General features: G+C 36.2%; 1 protein-coding gene across 2 annotated transcripts in view; it reads right to left on the bottom strand.

The window, feature by feature from the left end:
• The window catches only part of st6gal2a (ST6 beta-galactosamide alpha-2,6-sialyltranferase 2a), a 97,509-nt gene extending 85,099 nt beyond the window's left edge, over positions 1-12,410 (bottom strand). Inside the window, exon 1 of one of the 2 annotated variants that reach the window (XM_067443439.1) lies at positions 12,197-12,410. The gene's annotated coding sequence lies outside the window, so the exon portion shown is untranslated. Of the gene's footprint in view, positions 1-11,740; positions 11,855-12,196 lie in introns of those variants that run through there. The other variant, XM_067443440.1, reaches the window with a different exon arrangement.
• Between the last annotated feature and the right edge of the window lie 2,737 nt (positions 12,411-15,147).

Genomic DNA, 15,147 nt, shown 5'->3' with positions numbered 1-15,147 from the left:
ACTTCTAATTGAAGTTCATTCAATTTCATTGAGGTCCAAAGCCCACCCCAGATAATTTTACCCTCTTGGCGCTTGGAGGTCTTGCCCAGAACTTCATCTGAAATTACAGACCTGTCTCCCCTGGGCCAGAGTCTGTGCGGTGTTACACAGCGGCTGCCCCTGACACCTGACAGCCCATTAGACAGCACCACAGAGAGCAGTGTAAAGCAGTGCTGCGCTGTGACACACAGGGCTGTGTGTGAGCCATCCATCCCTCAGTCACTTTAATGGAAGGCTCGGCGGCTTCATGCTCCACCAGCCACGGAAATAAGAAAATATGAACTGCACAAAATTTGCAGGGATGTCAAAACTACCAATACTTTGGTAAAATAAAAATAAAAAAATGAAAATATTGATTCTAGCTTTTTGACAGTACTTCTTGAAATTAGAGCTGCACAATTTGGATAAATTTAGAAATCACAATTTTTATTCAAGATTCTCCCTTGATTCTAGACATACAACTGAACAAAATCATGTACTAGAGATTCTGACAAAATGTTAATGCACCCGGGAATGTTGCCGGGAATTTGATTGACAGGCGAGCTGACCAATCATAATCTGTCATCCGCCAAATCCACTTTTTTGAAACAAAGCAGTCAGGAGTATAATGTCAGTGGACTTGAACTTGAAAAAAGGTGTACTGACATCTTTCCGCGGTTGAAACAACATTCATTCATGTTAATTGTATGCTATAAATTAACTAGAAGGAAGAGATGATCAGTTCACAAGCAGCTTTGAAGGAGTAGTTCACTATAAAATGAAAATTATCTCCTAATTTATATGGGGGTATTATTGTTGCATTATTCCAAATAAATATATTGTTATCCACAAATAAATGTAAAGCAATTCACAAAAAAATAAATCATTTCACAAATCAATCGCATAAGATCCACAAATATATGCAGGAGCTTCACAAAAATGAATTAGATTTACAAATAAATACAATGACATTTGTGAATAACATCAAAATCTACACATATATTTTTATGTCACAAATGTCTTCCTGTGCATTTGTGGATCTTTTCTTGCACATTTGTAAATCGTGTAGATTTTTAATAAATTTCTAGCGTCCTGACTCAAACAAATCCACAAATAGGTAGACTCCACCCACCATCTACTTAAGCCAATCAGATAACGGCTATAGGCTGACCAATCGTAGCACCTCTCACTCCAACCAATCACGTTTTGGCCAGTGCCTGAAAAACAGAGTTACGACCACTGATCTATATAAATCTATATAACTATGTCGATCAGTGGTTAGGACACTTCCATAGGAACTGAAGAATGCAAAGCGCGTGTCACGGAGCGACCAATAATTCCAGCATTAAACACCATTCAATTCAGTGTAGGCTATCTCAAGTGCACTTGCTGGAAAATTGATGAAATTAATTCATATTTTCAGATTTTGGCATTATTGGCCTCTCAGGAATATTGACAAAAGAAGTTTTGATCTTGCTAACTGCAACGTACTTGGCACGCACATATATCCACCGATCGGGTCAAGAAATATAAAATAACATTCATTTTAATTGCTGGTGGATGAGAGTTAAATCGTGGTGTTTGTTTGACATTTCGCGAGCCCTGTCGGATGAATCACTCTGGTTCCCGTTTCTCCACATGCTTTTAAAACAATCCCTCACACTTACTCATAGGGAAGCCGAAGCTCATTAATTATGCAAATCGTATCCAATTGATAAGAAAAATAAAAAACTGGGTGTTTACTTCCAAGACTACAGTGCGGCACACCTATCAAAACAGATCGTGCAGAAGAGAGCCTCAAAACCAGGGTAGAAAATAACCTATTACTTATTCATTATGACACTTTTGAATGTAAAAGTCATTCGAACATCACAAGTAGACCTTTTTTTATAAAGCCAGTTCATGACACCTTTAATAAATTATGCTTCCAAGCTTTATAATGGCAGTGACTGGGTCCATTGAGTTGGAAGCTCAAAAAAAGAAAATCACACAAAAAAATTATATCTATCATAAACATACTCCACATGCCTCCGGGGGATAAATAAAGGCCTTCTGAAAGCGAATTGATGGGGTTTTGTAAGAAAAATATCCACAGTTAAAACTTTATAAAGCAAAATATCTAGCGTCCGCCAGACCACCTTCCATATTCAACTTAAGCAGAAAGTGTAACGCATCTCGCAATTTGAAATGCTTACACTACCTTCTAGTGATACATTGTGCCAGTTACACTACACTCTAACAAATTCTGGGTTAAAAACAACCCAAGTTGGGTTGGAAATGGACAAACCCATTAATTGGGTTGTTTGAACCCTAGTAAATGGACTCATTTAAACAACCCAATTTCTGGGTTTGACCATTTTCAACCCAGCTTGGGTTGTTTTTAACACAGCATTTTTTTTAGAGTGTATATATATACACAAACAATATTTTTTTTTTATAATTTATTCACCTGTAACTCTGTGATAATAAGAATATTTGTAACAGATACTGTGTGGTTTGTAAAGCCGTTTCATCCTTGACAACTGCTCCCCTGGTCAAAGGTTTAATAGACAGGCAAAACATTGTCATTTAGGAATGAGATTCTGTGGATATTTGAATCGAGATATTTAATGATTTATCATGCAGCTCTGCTTTAAATCTGTGTAAAAAAGTATTGCGTAAGCAAGAGCAGAATGACATGAATGTGTAATGTTAAGTAAAATAATTAAATGCTCATTTTGATCCCCTTTCCGCTAACAATGTGAATATTATAGTAATATAATCAGTCTCTCCCTCTCCCTCTCCCTCTCCCTCTCCCTCTCCCTCTCCCCATATAAGTCAGTTATAATCAATAATTAAAATAACCGATAACTAACTTGAGTCAAAGGGTAACAATCAACTAATCAAAATTAATGACTAATTTATTAAGTTAGATCAAGCATAACGGTTCTTTAGAGTAACAATACATTTGCATTTCAGTTTGCATATACTCCCTAGAAAAAGTAACTAATTGTGTTACTTTTAAGGTTATGGAAGTAACGGCCGTTTCACACCGCAAGCGTGAGCGGCGCGTGAGCAGCGCGTATTTTTTTCGGCGCCCATGTTAATCAATGAGTGCATTCACACCGGGAGCAGGAGCAGCACGTGAGCGTCAAGCAGGAGCGTCGCGTGAGCAGCAGTGAAGCGGGGGTTTCGGCTGCGAGCCTATTTTTGCTGCGCTGCTGACGCTTCTGACGCTCAATTAAAGTGAAAGCACACTTTTAAAGGACAAAATAAATGTGATTTCACACAAAAAGTGCCTAAAATGCACACAGGAAGCACGTGTAGTGTATTTGAACAATAACTGGAGTATGTCAGAGAAGAAAACGAAGAATAAAAATATCTGTGGAAGATTTTAGCAATTTAAACTTGTTTTGATTATTCAGTTTGGGTGAAAGTATGGTTATGATTATAAAAAATAAAGTAAACTAGCCAGAAAATATAACAAACTTTCGTTTAGTTTAGTATTTAATACTCAGACAGGTAAAGGCTCTCGGTCTGCAGCTGCAGTCACGGTGCAAAACGAAAGCACACTTTTGATGGACAAAATAAATATAATATCACAAAAGCGCTCAAAATGCAGAAAAATAAAACGAAGAATAAAAATCATCTGTAGAAGATTTACCAATTTAAACTTGTTTTAATTATTCAGTTTGGGTGAAAGTATTATAAAAAGTAAAGTAAACTAGGCAGAAAATATAATAATTTATTTTAGTTTAGTATTTAATACTCAGACAGGTATAGGCTCTATCATTGTGGGAGCCGCTGCTGTGACGCTGCACCAACGCTTCCAGTGTGAATACACTCGCGCGTCTGCAGCTGCAGTCACGGTGTAGTTACGCTGAAGTGCAGCTCACGCGCTGCTCACGCTTGCGGTGTGAAACAGGCGTAATGCGTCTCTTCTCATGTGGGATGGGCTTGCCTGTTGTTTTTTATGAAAAAAATGGGAAAAAGTAACTTGCACAATTTGGAAAAAGAAACTGATATTTTACTGTAAATTAAAAAGTAAAAAAAAAAAACTGTTAATACATTACTGTATTACATAGCTTACAATATATAGTAAGATGCACTACATTAAGTTATTAACAGGTAAATGAAGAATTTCACCCCGCAGTTCTTCAGTATACTCATTAAAATGCTTTTTTTTTCTTTTTTCTTCAGGAACTCAATGTATGTATTCAAAGGTGCTGTATTTGATTTATAGATCTCCCAATTTGTTTGCTGCATGTTAAAGTTTTTCTCTGATACAGTTTGACAGGTTTGTACTACTACACACATTGTATTTATGTCCACTAAAACTGATATACAATACAATTTAAGTAATAATATCTATGAACATGACAAAATACTTTCTGGGACAGTACAAAAAGTATGACTAAACAAAAAGGGATACTGACGTTGCCAACTGAAATTTTGGTATCTTGCCAAATGTTATGCAATTGACTTTAGAATACAAAAATCAGTATTATGATTTAATACAGACGCAGAATACAGATAATCTTTAAAAGAACAGATGGAGATGTTATAAAGCTCTGAAAAGATTGACAATCTCGCTTTTTGCATTAAGACCAGAGAGGCTGCATGACTCACTGCCACACAACAGCACAGCTTTGAGTTCAAAAGCAGAGTACTTCACGAGATTTCCTCAAAGTGTGAGACTTGAATGAGACCGTCAACAAGTTCAATCATATTCTAATAAATCTACAGCACACAACCTCGGAGTAGGGAAAGAAAACATTGTTAAAATGCAATGATTTTTATTCTTTTCTCTTTTTTTGAGCCCTTGGAAGTCTTTCTGCAGTGTTTATAACAGCAGGAGCTTTTTATCTTAAATCTGGGCTTTTAGATGTGTACAGCTCTTGAAATTGTCGAGACATGTTCATGAACATAATGCTTTATCAGCCCCGAGCAAACTCCAAAGGAAGCAAAAGTTCAGATGTATGTACTTACAGCCCATTGTTCTCTGACTGTTCGTCATACCTTCAGGTTGAAGTGACTTGGAAGGTTAAAGCGCTGAACGAACTTTGTAATGCGAAAAGCTCAAGTCTAATCCCAAGCAATGGTGACTTAAAAAACTAAAGACTTACGGTGATCAAAATCTAGCCTGTTCTTATTGTGCCACTGAGCAATACATTTAACCTCAGGGTGCTCCACGGGAATCAGCCCTTTAATTAGCATAATGTAAGTCAGTGTGGATGAATGGCCTAAATTAAACTAAATAAGCATATTAGTATTTTATGAGATATAGATTGACTAGGGCAACCATCATTTCTGTTCGCTGTTATAGCAGGGATGTACCAACACCATTTTATGGCGATTTGTAACCATATGTTTTGGCAAATTGGTCAAATTCATACAAATTAGCCACCACTCTTATTCCTACATTTCCCTATTATCGACTTACACCCGAGTTACAGGTACAGTATGTTTAGGGGTAAACCCTTCATGCTTACTTTTTTCCAGTAATAGCATTGTCCAAATTTGTACGATTCACATCGTACAATTTCATACCAAATCGCCACCTCGTAACATTGTTGTTTTCCAGCGAGTTCAATCTGGATGTACCAATTTTTTGCTAATGCAGTAAGATATGATGACCAATTACACATTTTGCCACAGACAGATAGACATTTGGACAGTTATTTAGACAACAGACACAGACCGATAACTATTTAGACACAGATATGTATGGCAGACAGCTACACTCGAAAAAAAAGAAACGTCTCCAATTGAAAGTTTTCTAGTGACTGATCACATCTAAATTTGTCAGCTGACCGAATTGAAATTCTGTGAATTGATGTAATTCGGCCAACTGAAAATTTTTGATGTGATCAGTCACTAGAAAATGTTCAATTGGAGACCTGATTTTTTAGATGGCAAAGACATTAAGACGGCAGACAGACGGATACTTACACAACAGACAAAGACATGTAAGGCAGACAGGTAGATAATTAGACGACAAACAGACATTTAGACAAATATGTAGACGACAGACAGATATTTCGACAACAGAGATATCTAGACGACTGACATACAGATGGATATTTATACAACAGACATATTCACGGCAGACAGATGGACATTTAGGGGACAAACAGACATTTAGACAAATATGTAGACGACAGACAGATAGTTACAGTCTTCAGATAGATATTTACACATTTACACAACTGACAGACAGATGGATTTATACTAAAGACACTGATATTTACAGCAGACAGATATATATTTAGATGACAAACAGACAGTTAGACGGCATATTTAGATGACAGACGAGATTTGAGCACAAGACTCAATTTTCATCAACTGAGCAGCCATACTCAAACTTAATAGGCAAACATTTACACTTGATTTATTAGAAGACCTAAGAGCATGATGACCAATGTGGCTGAAATGCTACATAAAATTGGGGAAGAAAGTCAGTACAGTATCATACAGTGGGAGCTGAAGCAGAGACAATATTTTGCAACAAAGTGGTTGTAATTATTGCAGCATTTTTTTTCACACACACAACACTGAAGAAACAAGGGAAAACAGTGTTTTGACTTTAGACAGAGTTTCCCCTTCATGCAGAATTAATTTGCACTGAATATTTCAAAAACAAAAGCAAATCATTAACCTAGAAATCTAGACGCTCGCTAGCGGCAGCAAATCTAATTTGCAGCGAGTGTCGTCTAGCAACTCTCCATAGACTTGTGAGCTGGAAAAACCGAACTCTGGTCAGGCCAATCATATCGCGTATAGTCTGTGGGTGGGGCTTAACATAATAATGGCAGAGTTGCAGAGGTTCCGCATGCTACTTGTAAACAATGAAGCTGGCGAACGGCCGTCTTTCGAATCGGCTTAGACCGCGACTCTGGAAGACTTGGAGTTAAGCTTTTCTTTGAGAAAAGAACGGCACAGAAATCATTCTTAAGAAGGGAAGATGTGTTCAGAGATTTGCTGACTGGATACGGCGAAAGTTTAATCTATCAACGAGCTCTGCTTCACATGGCTCTGGTTGGTTCTAGCATCCCGCATGCAGAGGGAGTTGAAAGACAACCGTTTATCCCGCCCATCGGAATGAGCCCTGTCAATGGTGAGTTCCCAGACCCACATCTTGATGTGGGTCTGGATTGTCAGTGCTCGGGTGTTTTTTACCGTTCACCGAAAGTTCAACTTTGGGTAAAAAGTAGTGCTCATCACTCACTTTTTACCCAGCTGCCCAATCACAGTGGAGGAGGGTCGGGACAAATACAACACTGACCAATCATCGCATTCTGCTTGTACAAAGGTAACAGATACAAGCAACATATAATTACTGGAACAAAATCATTAAAAGCCAGAGCAAATACTTTTTTATATAAAAACAATACAGAAACAGATCTATGAAATGAGAATGCAAGCAAAGCGTCTTAACCAAAACCCCCCCCCCCCCCCCCCCCTCACACACACACACACAAAAACGCTGCCAAAGCACACTCATTCTTTTGAACATTTGTTCATCTTTGAATTTAAGTGATTTAAAAAATAAAATTAAAAAACATAAGGAATTTCTGTTCCTCTATTGAAAGTCAATTACGTCCCAACCAAAACTGACTAAATCAATTGATTCATATAATGCATGGATTATTGCAATGTATTCTCCTACTTTGATGCATGATTTTGGATACTTTCAATGGATGGAAAAAAAGTTATTCAAGAATATTAAAAATGTCTGAACTTGTGTTCAAAGATAAACGGACATCTTATAGGTTCTTACTTTTTAAACTACCCAGCGAGTTGACAACATAACAGTCATCAGTAGACAATGTGCATCAGACTGTATACGAGTGTTACATACGCCTCAACAAATGCTAGCCTCACCACTGAATGGCAGGCCAAATTGTGTTCAAATAGCCAACAAAACCTCACGTCTTTAACACCGGAGATCTGGGATTTGGTTAACATGCAATAACGTCCATTGCGCTGTCTTTTGCAGGTCTGCCGTTTATGCCATCCTTCTGAAATGACCTTGCACTAGTTAAGTGATTTAATTGTTTGGAGGGTTAAGGTTTCTGCGGCTGTTGTGCGGTAATTACATTTGCTTGATATTCAGTGTGTACATTGGAATGTAATGACTTATGACTGATTAAATCTGCAAATCAGCAGTACTGAAGTTCTTCACCCTGATGCCTTTTCTAATTACCTCAACCTGATTGCAGCTCCGCTGTTCTCTTTTTTTTTCAATTGTGACACCCACACACAAAGACTGCTACGTCGCTTAAAAATGAAAAGACAATGCATGTCTGCTGCGTGACTAACACATTCAACATGCAAAACTTAACCCCTAAGGCCACGTAAAGGCAGAAGAGATTAGAGAGAAAAAAACTATAGCGTATAGAGATGTTTGGTATTTTTTTATTTTAAAGATCAAACAGATTAAATTGCTTAATAGCTAAATACTGTTTTATTCCCCACACTATTGTATTGTACAATTTGTATTCATCTTGAAAAGTTACAGTTAAAACAGGAAGTGCATAACATTTCCTTAAATCCATCTATATCCATTTCCTGTCTGAATATTTGGTAACACTTTAGAATAATTGTCATTAGGTAACATTAGTTAACTAATGAACTGCCCTTATAAAGCATTTATCTATGTTTTTAAAGTTAATTTCAACATTTACTAATACATTATTCAAATCTTGTTAGCATTAGTTAAAGGTTTAGTTCACCCAAAAATTCTATCATTAATTACTCACCCTCATGTCGTTCAACACCCGTAAGGCCTCCGTTCATCTTCGGACGCAAATGAAGATATTTTTGTTGAAAGCTGATGGCACAGAAAGGCCTTCATTGGCACCAATGTCATTTCCTCTCTCAAAACCCATAAAGGCACTAAAGACGTCGATACAAAGTCCATCTCACTGCAGTGGCAATACTATCATTTTATGACACGACGAGAAGTTTTTGTGTGCAAAAAAACACACAAAATAACGACTTATAGTGATGGGCCGATTTCAAAACAAAGATTTGAACCGTTATGAATCAGTGTATCTAATCATTAATTGAGAAGTTGATTCATAAACGTTCAAACTAAGTCATCATTATAGGAGTCGTTATTTCGTTTTTTTGCGCACGCCAACTACTCTTCGCTTCATAAAATGATTGTAGAGCCACTGTAGAGAGATGGACTTTGTATCGACGTCTTTAGTGCCTTTATGGGTTTTGAGAGAGGAAATGACATTGGTGTCAATGGAGGCCTTTCTGAGCCATCGGATTTCAACAAAAATATCTTCAATTGTTTTCCGAAGATGAACGGAGATCTTATGGGTGTCGAATGACATGAGGGTAAGTATTTAATGACAGAATTTTCATTTTTGGGTGAACTAACCCTTTAATGCACAGTGACCTAACATGAACAAACCCTGAACATCTCTATTTTTATTAACTAACGTTAACAAAGAGGAAACAAATGCAGTACAAATGTACTGCTCATGGTTAGTTTATGGTAGTTAATACATTAACTAATGACCATTAATCAAAAGTGTTACCAAATATATATTTTTGTTTTACAAAAATAATTTTACATTTTAGCACTGAACCAGAGGAAACTATTGGCAGTGCAAGTAGTCTAAAATATTTAGATCTTAGTCTTATATCACAGGTTTTTAAACCCTGGATAAAAAATAAAAATAAAAATGGCTTACCAGGATGATTAAAAGGGAAGGATATAAAAGGAAAATGTATGTGCATGCAACAAAGTTCAAGACTCTGGGAAGGAGACCGGGAATGGCAAGCAGCTCTTTATATTTTACATTCAAAAAGCAAACAGAAGCACATCATGGCTTGACTGCATGTAAATGGTTATATATATAGGTCCCACCAGTTTAAAGAGAAAAAGGGTCACTCTTAAAATAAGTTGGAAAAACACTATCAGATGGCACTAACCACAAGTGGCTATAACATGACAGGGGACAGACGCCTATTGAACATACAGGATCAAAGAACTCTGACCTGAAAACTATTAAAAGGCAACAGTGTTCTACTGACCCCACTTACAATCTATACAACATAAAACACAAATGGACAGTACCATTGATCAGGAACTGCAAGATGCACTGACGGTCAATAAGCCACATGTGTGATCTGGCCTGGTAGACAATAAAGCCTGCATGTGTCATGTTTCATTTTCAAAATGAAATCCAACTGCAATCCTATAGAGTCCAGTGTTTTCATATGCCTGAAATAGGAACAAACCCAAATAATCGGTTTTATTTAAAACCTTAAAAAAATATCACGAGTGTGGGCATTTTAACTACACATATAAAAGCAAAGCCTCATTTTTATCAGATTTTCATTGTGTATTTTGCATTTGTTGATATTTGCATTTTAGTAGCTGCACTTTAAAGTAAACATTATGCATAACATTATGCATAAGACTTTACAGATTAACCAGATTTTCCATCTGACAAGGAGAAAACCGACCTTGCAAAAAATCACCTTGCCCAAAAACAAAACAAACAAAAAAACAGTATGATTTACAGGAACTAAATAGTATACTAAAAACAATTAAATTGCATTACTTTAGTGTCTCGTATAGGTCTGGACTGTGTGCATGTTGGGGTGTTCTAGCACAATAGGCTTTGTGTCTGGTCTTGTTGTTCTTCTACATCTAGTTTAAAATTGCACCCATATTCTCTAGAGACAATTCCCATTATAGGCATTTTTCTATCTGCCACAAAATGTCCCATTGTTCTTCTGACTTCATCTGAATTGAGTTTGTCACACTGCTTGTTGTTTTTGTCATGCTGGAAAATCTCCCAGATTCACCCACTAAGGCACATCCACACACAAACTTGGACACCTATACTAGCGGAAACCAATTTATGTAATAACAAACTTATGTATTATTAATAATAATAATAATAATAATAATAATAATAATAATGTGTTTTCAATGCCAGGGGGAGATGAACACAAACATTTTATATCTTGCCTCTGCAACTGAATTAAATAAAATGCATATTAAAATTCCTAAAACAAATGAACATAAATTAAAGCTAAATAGAAATATTTAAACTAATAACTAAAAGCATCAATCAACATTAAATCATTCAAAATGAAAAAATATAAAAAAAATTGATAAACACTATAATAGTACACATGATCACAGTGAAATGGACAAATGATAATTGGCTAATAGGCAAATAATAATTTAATAATTCACTTACTCAACAGAAATGAATGTAGGTGACAAACATTTTAAAGTGACCAGTGCACTTACTGTTTACCAAGGATTCATTAAAATATATTTTTTTAAATACAATGTGACTAATAATAATAATATAGCCAAACAAAGAAATGAAAAATGCCTGACGAAACAATGACGCTTCTTTTTTAATAATGTTTAATATACAGTACATGTAGCATGTGGTCCATAAGCCTTTCACCAAGAAACCAGTAAACATCAAACGGATATGGAATATGAATTTCTATTGTACTAAGAAACAACTAACACACTGCATAATTTCAGAAGACACCTTAAGATAAGAATTAAGACCCCAATTATGGCAATCCTCACAACTGGTTTTACCATTTTTTGAGGACATTTTCAATACAAGGGCACCACGCATACATGCAACATCTATACAAGACTAAAATCTGGAAGAGAGACAATTCATGCAAAACTTCCATCCCTACCACACAACTAACTAGCACATGTTCTCTCAAGGCTGCTCACCTCACCAGGCAGATGAAGTGCTCTTGCATGTCTTGCAGATACCATCAGACACTTCAGGGCTGCATGCCCAAAGGTATTTAATTGAACTTCAGCAAGCATGAAGAGCCAGTGAACACAGAGGGGGTAGGGTTGTGGAGCACATTGAACTCAACACTGCGTGTGTTTTGAACGCCAGCACTGGGTTTACAAGCAAAAGCACTCAGATGTTGTGCAGCCATCACTGCAGAGCTGCACAGCTGGATCACGCGCTCAAATCATTTCATGTCGCGTCCGTTTCTTATATTGTGTCCACATAGCATTGTGGAGTAGAGTAAATGACGGCGAGCGTGAATGTGGCTCAATGAAGAAGAAAAAAAGAAAAATACTCTGTCCTCATGATATACTTATCCCCGCAATTAATTAAATATTGCATTCACAAAACGCTGCTATTATAACAGGCATGGGCGCGCGGCTTACCTGGGAAATCAGCCTGCGTTCATTGTTCTGTTAAGATGGTAATATATTCCTCTCGATCCCTTCCACTCGCTATTGTTTGCGTGTTTTGATAAAGAGAGAGCTGGAGACGTCCTACGGGGTCGGTGGCGATGCTACAGCGGTGGCGGACGACCGTGTAGTCGTTGTCTTTGATTTCTCCGGCTCTCGGTGTTTTATCAGATGAGTTTAGTGTAGAGGGGGCGGAGCCTCGGCGCTGCTTCTTTACACAGAGCGCTTGATTGACAGGTAGCGGCGCTCTAACCATCTCAGCCTCTATTGGATTAGCTAGCTTTCATTACGAATATCGTAAGCAGATAAATAAACGTTTACAGCGGCATATTGCATTTTTCTCCAGTGCTATTCTAAATAGCTAATGCAAGTAACCCCATGACGTGAATCAACTATTTTGTAAGACGCTAATATTTCCCCCTCCTCTTGTTTTTATTTTTATTTTTTGTTTTTTTAAGATTTGCAAATATTATATTGCTCATTGAATACAAATACAATAAATAAGAATGAGAAATAAATAAATAAAATCCCATATAATAAAAAACAATTATACAAACTATATATATATATATATATATATATATATATATATATAATACACACACACACACACACATAAATAATTGAACATTTTAGTGTGAAACTGGAAAATAAAAGCAACTGTGACAACTGTGGTTGAAACTGTGAGAATGAACAAATTGTTACATATCCCCTACACTGTAAATAAATATTGTTTGTTTTACTTAAAAAAGTAAGTAACCTGGTTGCCTTAAAGTTTATTGAAATTAAAAATTTGAGTTGATACAATGAAGGAAATTTAAAGTATTATTGTATCTGAAGCACATAAAAAATGCGATAAATCCTGAAAATAGCACAATTCTGTATGTTTCACTGCATCATTATTACAAATAAAACACACAGAATGACCCAATATGCTTACAAAATATTTTAATAATATTTGACTAAAGATTATCACTTCTCAAAAATGTCTATTGTATTAACTCATTTTTTTATTTCATTGAACTCAGAATCTTAAGGCAACCAGGTAACTTGTTTTTTTAAAATATTTTTTTTAATGTGTATTTTGGCTGCTAAATGTTTTTGTATGTTCTTGAAATTTAATTAAATAAAGAGTCATACAAAAAGCTTTTTAAGACCGTGTGTTAGTGCTGCTGCCATCTATAAGGAATTTAAGAAGCTTTACTTTAGCATTTAATGCATTTATGTATTTTTTTTTTATTATTATTTTTTTTTTTATGAATGCCTTGCCTTGTAATCTTTAATCAAAATAACTCACTTTTGCAAAACATCTCTTAAAAGGTATAGGTTAGGCAATGTTTTCCATAAACACTTTTTGTTATACTGTTTAACTCTCTTCACATCCTGATAGCGATCAATAGAAATTATCTAAAAATAAATAAATAAATATATATATATATATATATATATATATATATATATATATATATATATATATATATATATATATATATATATATATATATATATATATATATATATATATATATATATATATATATATATACACACACACACACACAGAGCTTATTCACCTGGCATGCTATTGGCGGGTTTAACACGAAGACAGATAGAGAAGCGATGGCTCAATGGCTGTTGATCACACCTCTTGTGGTCTGATTGGTTGAAGGACTATCTAATTGCGTACAGAATTGTTTGAATAATGCTCGTTGATCAAGCCTCTTGTGCAGTAGAAAATACAGAGCAGACTTCTCAGACCAATGTTCAATCTTAAAAGATTGAGCTTATGGTCTAGTGATAGCCAGACAAATTATAGGATGTACTACTGTAGGCCAGCCCAGAATTTTTCATCACACTGGTCCCCTTGATGAAAAGGCAACAGGATTTTCCATTGGCTTTTAAATTATTGCAGAAAATATGGTCTGTGACTTACAAAAGCGTATGAATCTTAAATGTTTTGTTCATCGTGATAATCTTCACAAATAAACAGTTTTTATTAATGTTTAGGCATAAATTTAATCTGCAAAAGTCCACAATTTAGGCTATAAACAAAAGAGACCACGGTCACATTACTTCAGCATCACCAAGCGTCCGATAACCCTTTGTTTATTTTTTTTCCTGAAAATAGTTTGCAAGAGCACAATTAATAACTCATAATAATAATAATTAATAATAAAGGCTGTGAAAGCGAACTAGTGAGTAGATGAGTTTACCTTTTCAGCTGATGACGTAATGACCCTGACAAACTCTGTAGTGCCATTTATCTACTTGTTAGAGACTGCCTTTTTCAAGTCAATTAAGAGTTTGTGTCCACCACAGACATGATTTCAGGCATTTAACCAGAAAACCTTGTTTTTTTAAAAGCCGTTTCACTTATATATACACCGATCAGGCATAACATTACATTCCTAATATTGTGTCGGCCCCCTATTGCTGCCAAAACAGCCCTGACCCATCGAGGCATGGACTCCACTAGACCCCTGAAGGTGTGCTGTAGTATCCAGCACCAAGATGTTAGCAACAGATCCTTTAAGTCTTGTAAATTGCAATGCCGGGCCTCCATGGATCGGAATTGTTTGTTTAGGACGTCCCACAGATTCTTGCTTAGATTGAGATCTGGGGAATTTGGAAGCCAAGTCAACACCTCCAACTCATTGTTGTGCTCCTCAAACCATTCCTAAACCATTTGGATGGCAAAACCCAAGGTTACTCAGCTGAAAATTGCCCAAAGCATCACACTGCCTCAGCCAGCGTTCTTTCAATATGCATCCTGTTGCCATGTGTTCCCCAGGTAAGGGAGGCACACGCACCTCTCGCCATCATGATGTCAAAGAAAACATGATTCATAAGACAACACCTTCTTCCATTACTCTGTGGTCCAGGTATGATAGATACTGACCACTACAGACCCAGGAGCTGCAGTT

The sequence above is a fragment of the Pseudorasbora parva genome, chromosome 5 (assembly GCF_024679245.1).
Source record: "Pseudorasbora parva isolate DD20220531a chromosome 5, ASM2467924v1, whole genome shotgun sequence".
NCBI lineage: Eukaryota > Metazoa > Chordata > Actinopteri > Cypriniformes > Gobionidae > Pseudorasbora > Pseudorasbora parva.
Note: the sequence above shows the minus strand (reverse complement) of the source record. Positions and strands in the feature narration are given on the sequence as shown.